The sequence below is a fragment of the Pseudorca crassidens genome, chromosome 7 (assembly GCF_039906515.1).
Source record: "Pseudorca crassidens isolate mPseCra1 chromosome 7, mPseCra1.hap1, whole genome shotgun sequence".
NCBI classification, from domain to species: Eukaryota; Metazoa; Chordata; class Mammalia; order Artiodactyla; family Delphinidae; genus Pseudorca; species Pseudorca crassidens.
Genome location: NC_090302.1, coordinates 47,770,782 through 47,787,973, shown reverse-complemented (window position 1 = coordinate 47,787,973; position 17,192 = coordinate 47,770,782). Strand labels below are relative to the sequence as shown.

Sequence of the window (17,192 nt, the reverse complement as noted above, 5' to 3'; positions counted from 1 at the left end):
TTAACCACACACTATGAAATGCAGTAGGTACTTTGGAAAAAGGAGATGTTCCATTCCACTTTATATTGTTATGCTGACAGCAAATAAATGCTATGATCAAAGGTAAAGTCTTCTCAATACAGAGATAGTGGCAATTAATTCAAAACTCCTAAGAACCCTTTAAAAGGGTTGAGTTTTCATTTTCTTTCTACTGCTGAGCTACAAATACAGAAGGCCAATTGCCTACCACAAGTGCTTATCACTTACACAGTGGTTGAGGACACTTGCCCTATAGCGCAAAATCATCCAGCCCCTCCAACCCAATGTAGGGGTGTCCCACAGCCCATTGCTATGCCATGCATATTGGCCCCATCATACTGAACACCTAATGAAAATGCAATACTTTTGACTTATTTAAGCCCTTTTAAATCCTGCCTACACTTGGTATAAAAACTTATTTCTGAATGGAAAATTCAGGCTTGTAGGAACACTCAAGAAACTGGCATGATCTCCTCCAGTTTATCTTTCTTTGATCAAGGACATAATTCTTGAAACAGTATCCAACCTAAAGGTCAGTTCTACAAATTAGTCTACTTTCTGAGTGTTTCAGTACAACTGGCCAAAACCTGGCTAAGGAAACTTTTCCTTTTATTAAGACTTTAGTAGGTCTTTGTAACACACTGACTGGTATGCTCAGTCACAGCAAAAATAAAAGTAAATTATGCCAGGAAAGAGAGGTGTTCGCGAATTATCATGAAAACAAATGATAATTTTGTTTATAATTACTAGTAATCACGACCTAACAAAATTCTTAACCAGCTCCTAATGGCCTTGAACTTTCAATTAATGGTTCTAACTTCCAATCTCCTATTTTTAAGAGAAGGACAAGAGAGAATAACATCAAGGTGATTTTCAGGTTTGGGTTTTTTTTGTGTGGGGGGGGGGAGTAGGAGGTAGGATGTTTCATCTAGTTTTGTTTTAGATTCAGATTATGTCTGTAGTTGATAAACAATGAGCTCAACAACTCAATCATACAAAACTATGCAGTAAGAAACAAACTTAAAGTTGACTTTTAGGATCTTCAATTTCACAAACTGTCAAATATTTAAGTGTGATCAATATTCTCATATAAAGATTTTCAAATGCAAAGGATAAAACAAAGAGAGTTTCGGAGAGGGGGAATTCTCTTATACATAGTTTAGCAGAATATACTTTATTACATATTCTATTCCCAGACCAAACAAGATAAAACACATTCTTCTACAACAATGACTGCAAAGGAATTCAGCATAAATGCTAGGTCTATTCCTATAGCTATTTGAGAGAAAATAGACAGATGGTGGGGAAAAAAATAAGTTCACTTTCATTCAGAGATCTGCTTGGTTTTGTGTAAGCAGACTCGCAAAGAAATGAATACTCTGAGACTTCTAAACAGGACAGTGCCTTCACACTGTCACATTCACACATTCTCCATTATTACCCAGCGCTTGTCATAGCCCTTCTGTCTTTGTCCTTCAACTCTCCAAATCAGAATGAGTCACTAGCCCCTGCAACTGTCTGGCACATTCCCAAGAAATAAGACACTTTGCAGAGTTAGTTTACCTGCATTGATTCCTGCTCATTTCACTAAGCTGATCTCACTGAGGCCAATGTTCAGAAATAGAAGGGGAATGCACCAACCTTGAACCATAAACAGCTCCCTATGAAGTAAAAGGATAAGGTACTGAGACACTTTAATGCTAATCTTCCACCTTCTTTTCGCCACTTGGTCAATTTAGACACATATGATGAATGATATACTCAAAAGTTAACCTAGTATTATATATAAACACCAATATGCACCTGACTTCCAGTTTGGTACCGTATATTGTTCACATTTTCTCCCCCCTCAAAAGGAAATAACTCTCTCAATACACACTAACTCTATTAAACCACAATACCGAGAAATCACAAGGAATATTTCAAACATATAGTCCTAAAAAGACTAAATTTACTAGAAAGAAAATTTTTTCCCACTAAGCATTTGAGTTGGAATAATTATTATTTAAAGTTAGAAGACATTTTTTTCCCTGCTTAGAAATTCACTTTTCATTTAATCTATACTCTCTTTGCTAGAAAACTATAGCCAGGAAACAGTAAATCCCTGGAAAACAAAAATTAACTATAAATACTAAGAGTTTGCTTTCCTGGAAAACAACGAAACAATATATGCTCATGGGTCTGTATTTAAGGATTTCAGATTAGCAAATTAGCTACAACTTCACTAAAGTGTATATATCCTTGGCAAATTCTATTGGAATCTCCTGTTAAAATATGGTCCATCAAAACAGAGTCTTTATTTATAATATCTAATGCCCAAAGTAAACCCAGTGAACACTTTCCCACTTTAAAGTAAGTGACCTTTAAGAAATAGTTTAATTCATTATTTTACTCCTCTCACTTATGCAACGTACAGGAGGCAGATGTCTGATTTTTCTGCCACCAAATATACTCATTAATCCTGTCTTTTTTCAGATCCGTCCATGAAAAGCAATGCTTGACCCTAAAGCCAAGATGGCTGATAGAGCGAAAAGGCTGCAGAACATTATCCCGGGAAACAAAAGAGAAACAAAAGGGGCAAAAATACAGATCTACAGACCAAGGCGGGTAGAAAGGGTAACAACTGAACAATATCTCACATTCCTCGCCCAATCAAAAATAAAATTTTTAAAAAACAGCAAAGTACATAGGCCTCTGGGTAGAAGTAAAGAACTAAAGGATAAGCAAAACTAGAGCATGATTGTTCTTCAACTTGGAAAATTGGAGAGAGGAGAGGGTCATTTTACCTACCAGTTCTCTGCTCTTCACTTCTGTTTCCTTTCTTCCGACTATTATTCCTCAGATTCCTTTTTCTCCTTAATTCTTTCTACTGAAAGCTGTTCTTTTTTCTCCCCTCCCTCTCAAGGGTCTTTAGACCATCCCCCTTCGCCCTTTTTCCCCACTGGCTGGGAGGACACAGCAGAGAGACTCCCAACCTGCTGACAGTGACGGATGGCTGTGCAGAGGCACACAATGGCAGACGGAGGCATGTCATCAGCCTTGCAGCTGGCCTTCGAAAGAAAGAACCAAAGCCTAAGTCTGACCTGAGGGAGGCTGATTTAATTAAGGTCATAGCAAAGGGCAGAGCTGCCTGTGGGCTACATTCTCTGCCGAGCGCCATGGACAAAGCTTTAAGATGCTTTTCCAGAAGAAAAATTCAAGAAAGTCATGTTGGTAGAATGTTGAAAGGTGGGGAAAAAAGAAAAGACAACAGAGATGTGTTTGATAAATCAGTACAGGTGTACCAAAAGTTTATGATCCAGTGACATACAGACATCAAAATGCAATGACAGTAGGAAACATATACCAAGTATGTTTTGACATGCCTTTCAAACTAAGAAATATTCCAGATGAATAATGAGATGCCCAGACTGAAGTGATCCAGGCTACTCAATCCAACATCAAAGCAAAGTTTCCATTAATGGCAGGTGCAGGATCAGAATCCAAATGTATATATATTTTTTAACCTACAACACATAGTCTATTTTTCATACAGTATATTTAAGAGAAAAGCCTTACCAAACAGGGAATGCGTTCAGGTTTGGGGATTGCTTATGAGACAAGGATTTTGCTAGATGATTGGGACCCAGCGATGCAAAAAATATACATGATCTCCACCTTCAAGAAGCGCATAGCCTAGCGTTGAGGGGGTGGGTGTCAGACGATGACACAGGTAAACAAGTAGTTACAATATATGTTGAGGCAAAGACACTAGGCTGGTGTGTCTAAAGGGGTGATAGCCTGATTTTATTAAATCCCAAACTTACTTACCCAAATGTATACCATCAGACTACTACTAATATCTTCCTTTGCATGTGTGAACTAAAATCTACCACTGAACTCTGCCCCTAAAATGACAACACACTGGGCTTCCCCGGTGGCACAGTAGTTGAGAGTCCGCCTGCCGAGGCAGGGGACATGAGTTCGTGCCCTGGTCCGGGAAGATCCCACATGCCGCAGAGCGGCTGGGCCCGTGAGCCATGGCCACTGAGCCTGAGCGTCTGGAGCCTGTGCTCCGCAACGGGAGAGGCCACAACAGTGAGAGGGTGCGTACCACAAAAAAAAAATGACAACACACTGTCCAACAATAACCAATATAGGGAGAAAACAACAAACTCAGGATGTCTTTCGTATGCTCCAGAAGGCTGGCTGGCAGGTGTCACCTGCAGATGAGTTCCTGAGTTCCTGGCCAAAATACAAAAAAATCACAGCCCCTGTCCTCCTAGGGCTTGTGAAACCTAGGCCTACCATAGGGACCATATACACCCCATCCACGGTCTCCTTGACATTTGTCAAATTCAGGGGTACCAGAGAGTCAAAAGGCAGGACCCCCAGTGAACGAGCAATTACTCAGCACCAGAGCAGAGGCTGGACTTTGCATGGCTGAACAGGGATAGAATACTGCCAGCAGTAGCAGGACAGGTAAACAGGGGCTGAGTAATGAGCTCAAGTGATGAGGACTAAAGCACAAACAGGGAGCAAGAAGAAATACTTTAAGGCTAAAGCCAAGTTCAGACGACATGGTAACCAGGCAGCCGGGGAAGGTTATCCATGAACTGACCATATATTGTGAAGGGGGGCCATATGGTAAGGACAGGCACTTGGACAAACAGCAACTAATATCCATCAAAAGATGTCATTAATCATGCAGATAAGATGATTTCTCTCTCATTTGGCCTTTTCACCTATACCTTCATACACAGCCCACTTGCTACCAAATTGCTAGCTTCTCAACATTACTAGCACTTCAATCTGTCTGAGTATATGGCATTGGATGGCTGGGGAATGGCTATCACCAACCACCTATTGAACAATTAAAGCCATATCTTTTGCATTAATGAAGTATAATATTTTTTAAATCCTCATACAACGTTGACTTTATAGTGGTGGCACTGGTGGTATTAAAAACAATGGTATGTATGTGGGGGTTTTTTAGCCACAATTTTTAAAAAAATAACTCATTTTTCTAATTTATTCTGTAACCGGAATCAGGCATTTGTCCTTGTGCTAAACTTAATCTTTCCAATCTCTTAAGTGTTAATAATGAATTTTCCAACCTCGTTGTATATTGAAAAACAAACAAAAAACCTCACTCATTCTTAAGGGAAGTGAGTCACCATTAGCAGAGACCATTATGATAAGAGAAGGCTTGCAGTCTCCAAGCACAAGCCAGTAATTAGGCAAGAGCCCCCAAGTCAATAATAATTTCACTCTCCGGAGAGACTTAGTAATCAGACATGACATCTAGTTTGTGGTGAATATGCATATGTTTTAAGATACTAACATCAAACTCAAAGTCAATGAGGACAATTCTTTTCTCAGTTCCTCAATATGGATTGTCTTAAACTGCAACCTTTTCAGGCAAAAACAATGTTCCAGTCGCACTTCTATGCAATGTTAAAGTCATTTTTAGGGCTTCCCTGGTGGCGTAGTGGTTGAGAGTCTGCCTGCCAATGCAGGGGCACGGGTTCGTGCCCCGGTCCAGGAAGATTCCACATGCCGCGGATTCCACATGCCATGGGCCTGTGAGCCACGGCCGCTGAGCCTGTGTGTCTGGAGCCTGTGCACCGCAACGGGAGACGCCCCAACAGTGAGAGGCCCACGTACCGCAAAAAAAAAAAAAAAGTCATCTTTAAAATACATTAAAGCTAAGACCGCCACAAGCTCTCCCAGGCAAACTTTTCATAATATAAAATCTTATCGAACGTTGCCAAAGTTTTACTTATTGTCCAAACTAAGATGAGGCCCTGATAAAGTAAATAAAGCGAAAGGTTTATCACTTGTCACCATGTAATGAAAATAAATATCTTGTTACAAGTCTGGTTAGTCTAATAATAACGATTTCAGAGCAGATTTGCCTACTAGATCAAAGGACTGATTTGCTGGGAGATAGCAATTCTAAGTTTTAAGTCATACACAGCTTTGAGTCTGTTTCACTTTTTGTAAAGAGACATTTTAATAAAGACCCTATGCCTCACACATCTTTGTATCATTCACAGCAACTTGCACAGTGCCTTGTACATCTTGGGAATGTAACAAAATATTTGCTGGGCATAGTTTCTAACAACCAGCATTAAAGGCTTCCCAAAACAAGTACAGGAAAAACAAAAGAACATGCAAACCTATTTCTAATATGCTTTTATCATATGTTTCACAACACAAATCTGAGTAATGTTTCTTACTTAGAAGAACTTGCTTCTTTTAAAAAATGTGCACTTCGACAATATTTTAAATTAGTAGACTATTTATAGAAAATGCAAGTAAAGTTAACGTTACTTTTACACTTAGTTCCTTATCTGACAAACTTATTACAAGTAGCTTCACCCCACTCTGTGCACCATATCACATCCAGATTCCCCCAAACAAAACAGAAGGTACAGTGTCTGCCTTAAACTTGGGCGCAGTGGATTTCTAAGCCAGAATGCAAATTATTTCACTATTAAAACATTAAAATAACTAAATTGCTAACAAAACCAAAGAGTAACAAATTAGAGTATATTGGAGAAAAAAATATGCTGGCTGGAAATTAGGGACAAAGGGGTTCTTGTCCCTGCTCAGCCATTAATTTACTACATGACCTTACCTAATTAGTTAGCCTCTCTGGGTCTCAACTTCCTCATTTTAATATTATTTTTGAGGCCCATTCAAACTGCATACTAAGATTCAGCATGTGTAACTGTCCTGCGAACTGATTTACAGTCATATCACCCTTCCCCCAAAAAGTCACATTTAACATGGCAGTTTTAAATACTGAGTATGGATTTCTATCAAAGGCAATTTATTAAAATGTCAGATGAGCTGAAGTCCATTTCAAGCAGAGAATTAAGGCAAGTATATTAAAGCAAGTACTGCTTACAGATTCAAGTTTCACCTAGACAGCAGCTGTTGCTATTGAGAGCACAGCCTTTCTTTAATAGTGTAGTTGAAAAATTACACCTCTATACAAATGGAGAAAACTATTAAGGGTGATTTTCATGGTCTCAAAAACGCAGATGTATAGTTTTTCTTGTCCTTTCTTTTTCCTTTTCTATATTCATTTTGTTAGGATCAAGACAAACAGAAGGACTAGCCTGACTTGGGAGGGAGGGAGGAGAGTACGGACATTACAGTACAGACCCAGACAAGCCCCTCTCAATTGATGTACTGTACTAGACAGCCCATCCTTCTAATTAGCGTTCACAACCCAAACGCGATGAAAAGATTTCCTATGGCTGAGATGAAGATGCCTGAACAAGTGAGACTCACCATATGACAACAGCTGAAGACTTGCACTCAAGATGGGATTCAGCACACTCAGGAAAGGGCCAATAAAATAGAAATCTGTGACTGAGACCAATTAGATTAAGTTATAAACTGTATCTATTTACAGCTTTTAAAAAGAACATATTTTGAAAGTACCAAACAGCATTAGCTTGTATGGTACTTTATCATATACACAGCAAATTAAATCAAAGTTAATCCTCAAAGAATTCCATAAAGTTATTTTACAGATGAAGAAACAATATGTGAAGAATGTGGGGATCTGCCCAATAAGCAAATGGTTAACAATTGTCAGAGCTTTGTTTTAAACTCAATTCTGACTTCAAGTCCTCCAATCTTTACATTTCAAAATGGTACGTCTAACACCAGTTTTCAGTCCCTACTATTACGTCTGATTTAGTAAATTTTACTTTTCACTAAATTGCTTCCCCCTCCCATTCCCAATCTGATCCTCCTCTGGGTTCTTAAAGCATTCTATGCATAATTCTCCAAACACTTATTGGGCTTTCTAATTGTTCATTTCCTTTTGTACCTGAATAGACTCATTTCTTCAACAGCAGAGATTGTTTTATCTTTCTTTATAGATGGAAGCCACCAGGTTATCTTTGCTCCTTGTTTTTTGTGGGTTTTTTTTTTGGCCTCGAGGCATGTGGGACCTTAGTTCCCTGACCAGGGATCGAACAGGCGCCCCCAGCACTGGCAGCGAGGAGTCTTAACCACTGGACCCCCAGGGAAGTCCCTATCTTTGCTCCTTGTGACCTCTGGAATTTCAACCAATTCATCCAACTCCCTCTCCCTACCAAAAAGAACACTCCACAAAGAGAGTGGGCAATCAGATTGTTTCCAGAAAGCCTGACACACAATAGGTGATTAATAATTGTTAGCTGAAGGGATGGTGGGTGGGTGGATGATGCAATACTCATAAATATTTTACAGCACTTTACAAGGTACACATTTACATACAGCAACCCATGTGAGTAAAACTGTTAACTTGACAATGGTACTTTAAATTTTCTTTCTGACATGTGGTTCATCATTCTCAATTTCAGAAACTTGCCCAGAGGCACATAGCTAGTAAGTAGTAACTTTTCAAATTCAGAAATGGCCCACAAGACTACCTTACTCTCTGCTTTGTTTCCTCTTCATTTCCAAGATAGCTGGTTGAGAACAGGCTTGATTATTTCTATTAGAACATGAATGAGGTGTTGCCCCATTCTGGTTTCCTGTTGTGAAAATTTCCTGACTTTTGAAAATTTGAGGCGTTATAGGCCAAATCAAGGAAAGAGACTCATGGGACTTCCCTAGTGGCGCAGTGGTTAAGAATCTGCCTGCCAATGCTGAGGGTTCGAGCCCTGGTCCAGGAAGATCCCACATGCCGCCCAGCAACTAAGCCCGTGCGCCACAACTACTGAGCCTGCGCTCTAGAGCCCACGAGCCACAACTACTAAGCTTGCGGTCTGCAACTACTGAAGCCTCAGCGCCTAGAGCCCATGCTCCGCAGCAAGAGAAGCCACCGCAATGAGAAGCCCGCGCACCATAACGAAGAATAGCCCCCATTCGCCTAGACCCCGCTCGCCGCAACTAGAGAAAGCCCGCATGCAGCAACCAAGACCCAATGCAGCCAAAATTAATAAATAAACATAAAAAACCCAATAATCCTTAAAAAAAAAGAGACTTTTACTCAATTAGCTGTGACAAAGGAAATCTAAACAAGTACCATGTAAGAATTCACTGATTCAATTTTCCTGTCCACACACACACACACACACACACACAGTGCCCAGTCCTCCCCTTGCTTGCTCATTCACAGACTGTTAAAGGGAAACAGGTGATGACTCAGAGTTCACTTCTAACCTTACTTTTCTGGGCCTGTAAACACATTCAGATAAGACAGCGTCAGGTGGACTGAACTGAAAACCACAAGACTTCCAGTTACACACACACACACAGACACACACACACACACACACACACACACACACATATCCTGTAGTGCAGGTACACAGAAAATTGAGAGGAGTGGTTTTAATGTAAAGGATAAAGCATCAAAAGGTGCTAGCCAATGTTTACTAAGCAGAGGAAGTGCACTACCTTCTGCTTTGCCCAGAAATGCACACTCAAAAGAACCCTTTGCATAGCTAATCAAAGACACAACCAAAGTATGATGCCCAGACCAATTCTGAAAACAGCAAGTTTCCTTCAAGGGTCAAACAAACATTAATAGTTCCTTTCTAGACAACCAAAGAACCATAAGGCTAAATATTTTAAATGTATTTGTTTTTATTTTATTTTTTTAACATCTTTATTGGAGTATAATTGCTTTACAATGCTGTGTTAGTTTCTGCTTTATAACAAAGTGAATCAGCTATGCATATACAAAAACCCGATATCCCCTCCCTCTTGCGTCTCCCTCCCAACCTCCCTATCCCACCCCTACCCTCTAGGTGGTCACAAAGCACCGAGCTGATCTCCCAGTGCGAAGCAACGGCTTCCCACTAGCTAGCTATTTTACATTCGGTAGTGTATATATGTCAATTCTACTCTTACTTCGTCCCAGCTTACCCCTCCCCCTCCCGGTGTCCTCAAGTGCATTCTCTATGTCTGCGTCTTTATTCCTGTCCTGCCCATAGGTTCATCAGAACCTAAATGTATTTGTTTTTAAAACAGAGACATTTCCAACAGGTAAGCCTGGCTGCTTTGAGGACTCAAGTCTTCACTCAGCTCAGGTGAAACCTCCCTCCATCCCCCTTCCTCTAAATTCTTCTCACTTTGTACTGGGAAGAGCTCACGAAGATAGTATCTGCACACTCTCAACACGCGTAATTATGCAACATCGCATCACAGTCACACTGAAACAAGGGGAGTGAACACAAGCCAGTGAGTGGCTCCTGTGCGGAATGAAAGTTCTTAAAATTATTAAGCACTCTATCCTTAACCCTTACTGCTGATGAAAGGAGACATATATCAAAGTCTGTTTTCCTAAACTAATGCGGAGTATTTAAGTGAGCGGCTTCCGCTCCACGGGAAATCTGGGGACACAAATCAACCCTCAGCAGACAGCATCCAGGGACGTCAGAACCTTGGTTTTATTACAAGGGGTGTAGCAACCAGCATTAACCGCAGCACTTAGGGGTCCTCACAGAGCCGGACCCCCTTCCTTTGCCAAGACCTCCCAACTTTGCAGAGGAAAGCTGGAAGTGGGGGCCAGTGCTAAGCCTTTCCCCAGCTTTAAAGAAAGCTGCACGAGACCTTAAAGAGTCGCCTTACCTTAACTAAAAGAAACTGGGGTGGGAGACGGGGGGGGCTCCAACCCAGGGTAATAAAGAGACAAAGATCACCCCCAAACGCGTACGCGCGCGCTCACTGAAGCCGAAACTCTGCAATGCACATTCCACCAACCTTTCACTGTAGTCGGCTTCCTGTGGGGTTTATTCCCCCAAGCCAGCCCTCTCCAGAAAGTTTAAGACTGTTCACACCGACTTTCAAAGGTCCATTGTTTGGTTCCCCGTAAAAGCAATGAAAAGAGCGAGGGAGAGAAAGAAATCAAGATGTGGTTCCCAAAGACCCTTTCTTATGGACAGGACTTACTCGGAGGAGTCTTGTTACTCCTAATCCAAAGAGGAGAAAGGCGGCGCGCGGTGGGAGGGGGGGAGGGTGCTGTGGGAGGCGGGAGGATTTTGCCGTTTCAATAGAAATGCCCCAATGCCTGACTGCCGGGAGCCGGGAAGGAGCGGAGGACCATGGTCCGCGTCCTGGCAGTGGCCCCCAGCGGGCAGCAAGGGAGGCAGAGAGGAGGGGGCGGGGGCTGGTGACCCCGTTGCTTCTTACCTTCCCCTCCCCCGCTTAGCGTCGGCTAATTCAGGTGCCTACACAGCAGTCCAAAGACACAGAGCCGAGCTCCTGGCGTCCCAGGGTCTGGATCTTCCCTCCATGGTCAGGGAGCCCCTCCAGCCCCGGCCTGCCGCCGCTGCCGCTTTTACGCAACTGGCAGCCGCAGCCTCTGCCAGGAGGTGAAACACTCTCCTCCCGGGAATGACGCGCACTTCCCTCCGCCTCCGCCTCCTCCTCCTCCAGTCCCGAGCCTCAGGGGCAAGGGCCTCAGCTTGCTCTCTCCGGAGCAGCTACTCCGCCGTCTCCTTTCCTTCCCCTCCGGGAGGAAGAGGAGGAGAATCGTGGCCCAGGCGGCTCGGGCCGAAGCGTCCGCGCGACAGTGAAGTGGGGGGCGGCCGCGCGGGGCAAAGCGGGGTTCCGGGAGTCCCGCCTGTCCCTGGTCGGCGGGCGCCGCAGCTCGCTTGGGTCGCGCTCAACCTCCGCCGCCCAGACAAGCAACCCGGCTCTGCGGGCCGAGGGCTGCTGATTGGGCGCTCGGGCAGGCGAGACGAAGAAGGCGGGGGGAGAGGAGGAGCCTGTGGCCGGAGGAGGCGGTGACCGCGCAGGGCTCCTCCCGCTGCCCCAGCTCAGGGCGAGCTGCGAACATCGGCGCTCAGCGCCTCTCGCTGCGGCGCCCAGGAACAGCACCTGACCGCCCGGTTGCCGGAGAAGGCCCCCCAAGCAGCGCCTCCACGCTGCGGCACCCATCAACCCCAGGTTGAGCCTAACCCAGAGCCCCCATAACCTCCCAGCTGAGCTTGACTCTGCACCTTCATCACTTCCCGGCTGAGCCTGACACTGCGCCCCCCATCACTCCAAGGCTGACCTGGACATTATACCCCTGTCACCTCCCGAGGGAGCCTGACTTTGCGCCCCAACATCTCACGGCTGAGCTGGACATGCCCCTTCATCGCTCCTGGCTGAGCCAAACTGCGCCCCCATCATCCCCGAAGGGACTTCCACAACTCCCGAAATTTTTCTGTGCGTTCGGCCACCGCACTACGGCTGCCCCCACCTAGCCAATCACCGGCGCTGGTTTCTTAGCCTTTTCGGGAGAACTGCCTGCTCTCGACTCAGGACAGCTCCTCCGGCAGCGTAGAGCGGTCCCAGCATCCCGCTCTCACGCCAGAATAAATATACCTACGTCTCCCCACGCCCCCTGCCCGCGCCACTCTGGAGTGGCTGCCACTTGCAGGAGTGGCGCTGCAGGCCACTCCCCCGCCCACCCCAACTGCGATGTACCTCTCTATGGACACCCACACTAGGGCTGGAATAGCCTGGCCGCCACCACAGCTGGAGCTGCTCTCACCGAGGGAAAGCTTGGCTCCCGCTGAGGGCGCGGCCGGGGCTTTATCACTCAGACCTACGAGGTCCCGGGCTAGTGACAGCAGCAGGACTGCCAAATCCAGGCTGTCGCCATCCGCCACTTAATCCAGAATTGGAAGTTTTCCCGCTAGGGAGCTCTTTCAGGGAATACTGTACAGATAGACTGTTCAGTTTTCAGGGTTGCTCTTTTTTCTCCACCCTTTTAAAAAAACCTCAGTCATGCAACCATGACACACCCAGCAGGCGGGAAGGGTAATTCCCTATTTCGAGGGTTTTGGTTCAGGACTTTGCTGGAATCAATGTTTCTAAATCTTGGCTGATAAAATTCCTGTGGGACACTTTGAAAATTTTAGATTGCCAAACCTCACACCATCTACGGAATTAGAGATGCTGGGAATATGCAAGTTTGAGAAACAGTGCTAGAGTGCATCCCAGAATTAAATAAAACCTTGGAAAGATGCCTCTAAAACAGCAACACTGTCTAGTGCTGAGACCTTAAAGAAACCACCCAACCCTGGGAGCCACTGTCCCCTCTGGGAGAGGGAGAAATGTTCTTAAAATAAGGCAGATGGTTTTGAACCACAAACTGGGGGGAACAAAGGACTATTTTAGTAATCTAAAGGTGAGATGTCCAGGACCATGCCTTGTAAGGACAGGACAGGAACTGTGTGACCCTGTGTGGTAGGCTAAAAAATAGTCCCCCTAAGATATCAGATCTTCATCACTAGAACCTGGAAATGTCCCCTTACAGAGAAACAGGGCCCATGCAGATTAAATTAAGGATCTTGAGTTGAGGAGATTTTCCTGGGTTTTCAGGGTGGCCCTAGCTGCAATCACATGTACCCTTATAAAAGGAAGGCAGAGAGGAAAAGGCAATGTGTCCGGGAAGGCAGGGATTGGAGTGACGCAGTCAAGGAATGCCAGCAGCCACCAGAAGCTGGAAGAGGCAAGAAAGGATTCTCCCCTAGAGCCTCCAGAGGGACAGCAGTCCTGCTCACACCTTGATTTCAGACTTCCGGCCTCCAGGAGCCTGAGAGAATAAATTTCTCTTGTCTTAAGCCACCAAGTCTGTGGTAATGTGTTAGAGCAGCCACAGGAAACAAATATACCCTGTGACCTGTGCAGTGCCAACTTTATGTTAAAAGGCCCATTTTCTTAAGCTTTATTATGTTCCAGGCACTTTGCTTAGAGTTGGGACATCTCATTTAATCCTCCCAATAATTACTATTCCAATTTTAGAGATGAGGATACTGGGACTCAAAGTTTAAGGAGCCTGCCAAGTTCACACAGCAAGAGCCTATAGGAATAAAGTCAGCCAACAACTCAAACATCAAAAATAACAATTAAAAGTTCACATAAACTATTTTAATGAAAGTTTTGGTTTTAAAGAGATCTTACTTCCATAACCTATATCTATTGCCAAAACCAAAGCAAATGGATGTTGCTAGTAGGGGAGACTGTGCATGTGGGAGAAGGGCAGGGGATATAGGGGAACTCTCTGCACCTTCTGCTTTTTGTTGTGCACCTAATACAGCTCTAAATAAGTTCTATTAACAACAGTAACAACCAAAAGAGGGGGACTGAATCTTTGTGTAAGCTACCTTTGAGAATTTTAAAACTTTTGTTCTTAGATATTTATCCAGAACATGGAAAATCAAAGGTCCTTTAAAAACGAAAGGCGCATGGTTTTGAAACTAACATGAAAGGAAGTTACAAAGGAGACAAAGTGAGAGGTCACAGAATGGAATTAATGTTGTCACCAATTGGGTCCCCAGGGAAGCAGGCTCTGAGACAGAGTGGTGGGACGGTCATTAAGGAATGCCCATGGGGATGACACCTGTGGAGGGAGGGACAGGAAGCAGGATGGGACAGAAGGAGAAGTGGAGCTTCAGTGTAAACCCAACAACAGGCTCAGCAGACCTCCCCTAGAGGCCCTGCAGCTAGCCTGACTCATCAGAGTTTTGGGCCTACATGGCTGGACCTTTATATCGCTTCCTGAATTAGTCATTGGATGTGGTACATTCTGGGAAGTAGTACGACTTTGGGAAGGTGACTCAGCAACTGAGGCAGTCCCTGAGAGGGCCAGCTGTCAACAGCACTCAGAGCTGAGTAGCATGTCCTCCCTTGAAGGCAGATCTGGCTGGCGAACTCCATGTTACCCACTCACACCGTAGGTGACACCCTCACCCTCACCATTGTGCTGTCTTTTCCATATGAGGAGGGAAGGCCCCAGGCTGGGTGGGATGCTCATAGGATATTTTTTGATTCCTGGTGGTGGCAGTGCTCACACTTTTGAGGCAGGATAGCACACTGACTAAGACCCGAGTCCCTTCGGTCAGATTGCCTGGGTTAGAAGCAGACTGCATAGCTCACTTGCCATATAACTTTGAACAAGATGCCTCTAAGCCTCAGTTGTTTTATTTAAAAATGGGAATAATAATAGTACCTAGGCCACAGAGTCATTATGAGAATTAAATATGGTAATCCTGTAAGGCAGGCGTCCCCAACCCCGGGTCCACGGCCTGGTGGGAACTGGGCCGCACAGCAGGAGGTGAGTGGCGGGCTAGCGAGTGAAGCTTCACCTGCCGCTCCGCGCCGCTCCCGACCCCTCGCCTTACCGCGTGAACCATCCCGCCGCCCGCCACCCCCCACTCCACTCCACCGCCCTCCCCTAGAAAACTCGCCTTCCATGAAACCAGTCCCTGGTGCCAAAAACGTTGGGGACCGCTGCTCTAAGGGCCTTAGCTGCACACCTCATAAGTGTTCAGCAAATTGCATTACGGGTGCCTCAGGTCATCTCTTCTTTAGCCCTCCGTAATTCACTAAATTGGAAAATATATCAGGTTACACTCACAACCTGGGGACAGGAAACTGAATGCTCTTTGGATCCAGGTTGGAGGTGAAGGCCATGAGATACATAGAATGAGCATTACCTAAAGGAAACTAGAATTTTCTTTTTAATGGTGAGAAACTACAGCCAGACTCCAAACATGTCTTATTCTTGCAAACCTCTCTGGTTCTGTATGTGCTTCCCTTTCCCAATCTCTCTGAAATGCCAGTTCTCCCATTCTGTACCTTGGCTGGCCCAACACTTTACCACACTTGCCACTGTCCTTTTTGTCCCCTAAGCTGTATCAAATGTCACCCTCTCTGTGAACGTTCTAGGGTCACCATTTGGGGCTTCCCCTCAGCTTCAATGGCCCTGCACACACATCTGCTACAACCATTACCACACGGCACTGTGATTATTAAACAGGTCTTACCACCAGCTATTCCCATCCTGCCCACTCCCTCATAGCTGGTGAATTGGGGACCTGAAGATTCAGAGATTCACTCATTAAAAGTGAACTTCATTCATTTTTAAATCCTCAGGGCCTAGCACTGTTGTTGAGTGACACTGTTTACTGACTGGATGACAAAGGAGTTCACAGAGCCCTTCAAGAGAGGGCAGAGGACAAAATACCATGATTTGGAAAGCGTTTGTGCACCTCCATGCTCAGCATTTTAGTGCCTCTGCTTGCTTTGCATTTTCCAGCTCCCCCTTTTAAGACAGAACCTTGCTTGACTATCACCCACTCTTTCCCTTCTGTTTTCCCCCAAGCTGTAGAAAGTAATTCCTACGGTGTTTCATTCTGAGGGTCTGAACAGATCGTTTTTAAATCATGTTTTTCTATTCATACTTGCTCCCAGTTACATTTGGTAGAGGGTGTGGAAATGATTCTCCAGGTGATTAATGCTTCACTAGGAAGGTGTTGATATGCTGTTTGCCATCCTCACATTACTTAAAAGTCTTAGAGGAACTTTCCCCCTCAGTGACCCAGTGCAACAACATTACAGAATGTTAGTGTGAACTTTCTCTGCTGTGGTACAGCTGAGTGTCTACAAAACCATCTTTCCTTTCTTTATGTCCTTCCATCCAGCTAACCTCATTCTCACACTTCATCAGCTTGTTATGAGGACTGTACATATTTCCAGTTCAACTCTCTGGATACTTGCTTTAAAGTATGATGTAAGCAATTCTGATATAGCTAAAATTCTGACACAGTCATTTCAGAGAAAGGAAAAAAATATTTATTTTATTTTAAGCCTCTAAATTCTGTTAATTAATTAGGAATTCATTGTCTTTCCTTTTTCCTGTTAAATAACTTGACATTTTACTCTGAAAAAAGTGATATCCCATCCTGATTTCTACCTTCAAATTTTGTACAAAACCCTCTTAAGTTATATACCCTTAGTATTTTTCTGTTTTAAGGACCTTTATAGGCATCTTTTTTTTTTTTTTTTGCAGTACGCGGGCCTCTCACTGTTGTGGCCTCTCCCGTTGTGGAGCACAGGCTCCGGACGCGCAGGCTCAGCGGCCATGGCTCACGGGTCCAGCCGCTCCGCAGCACGTGGGATCTTCCCGGACCGGGGCACAAACCTGTGTCCCCTGCATCAGCAGGTGGACTCTCAACCGCTGCGCCACCAGGGAAGCCCAACAGGCATCTTTATATAAATTATATTGCTTTGCTGCTGGCACCCAAACCCAAGAACTAGAAGGGACATTTCCCCAGTCGTCTTATTTCACAATTGAGGACACTGTTCCTAATGTTCCTAAGAAGAGAAATGAGTAGCCTGAGGTCACTCAGCTAGAATGAAGTTGCTACTACAAGAGTTGCTACCATCGGTTTTGATTAAGA

General features: G+C 44.5%; 1 protein-coding gene across 6 annotated transcripts in view; it reads right to left on the bottom strand.

Annotated features, from left to right (window-relative positions):
- Positions 1-12,332, bottom strand: part of CEMIP2 (cell migration inducing hyaluronidase 2) — a 78,947-nt gene extending 66,615 nt beyond the window's left edge. For 2 of the 6 annotated variants that reach the window (XM_067744172.1, XM_067744176.1), the window contains exon 1: positions 11,146-11,649. The gene's annotated coding sequence lies outside the window, so the exon portion shown is untranslated. Of the gene's footprint in view, positions 1-10,905; positions 11,048-11,145; positions 11,651-12,202 lie in introns of those variants that run through there. The other 4 variants (XM_067744173.1, XM_067744177.1, XM_067744175.1 and 1 more) reach the window with 4 other exon arrangements.
- Between the last annotated feature and the right edge of the window lie 4,860 nt (positions 12,333-17,192).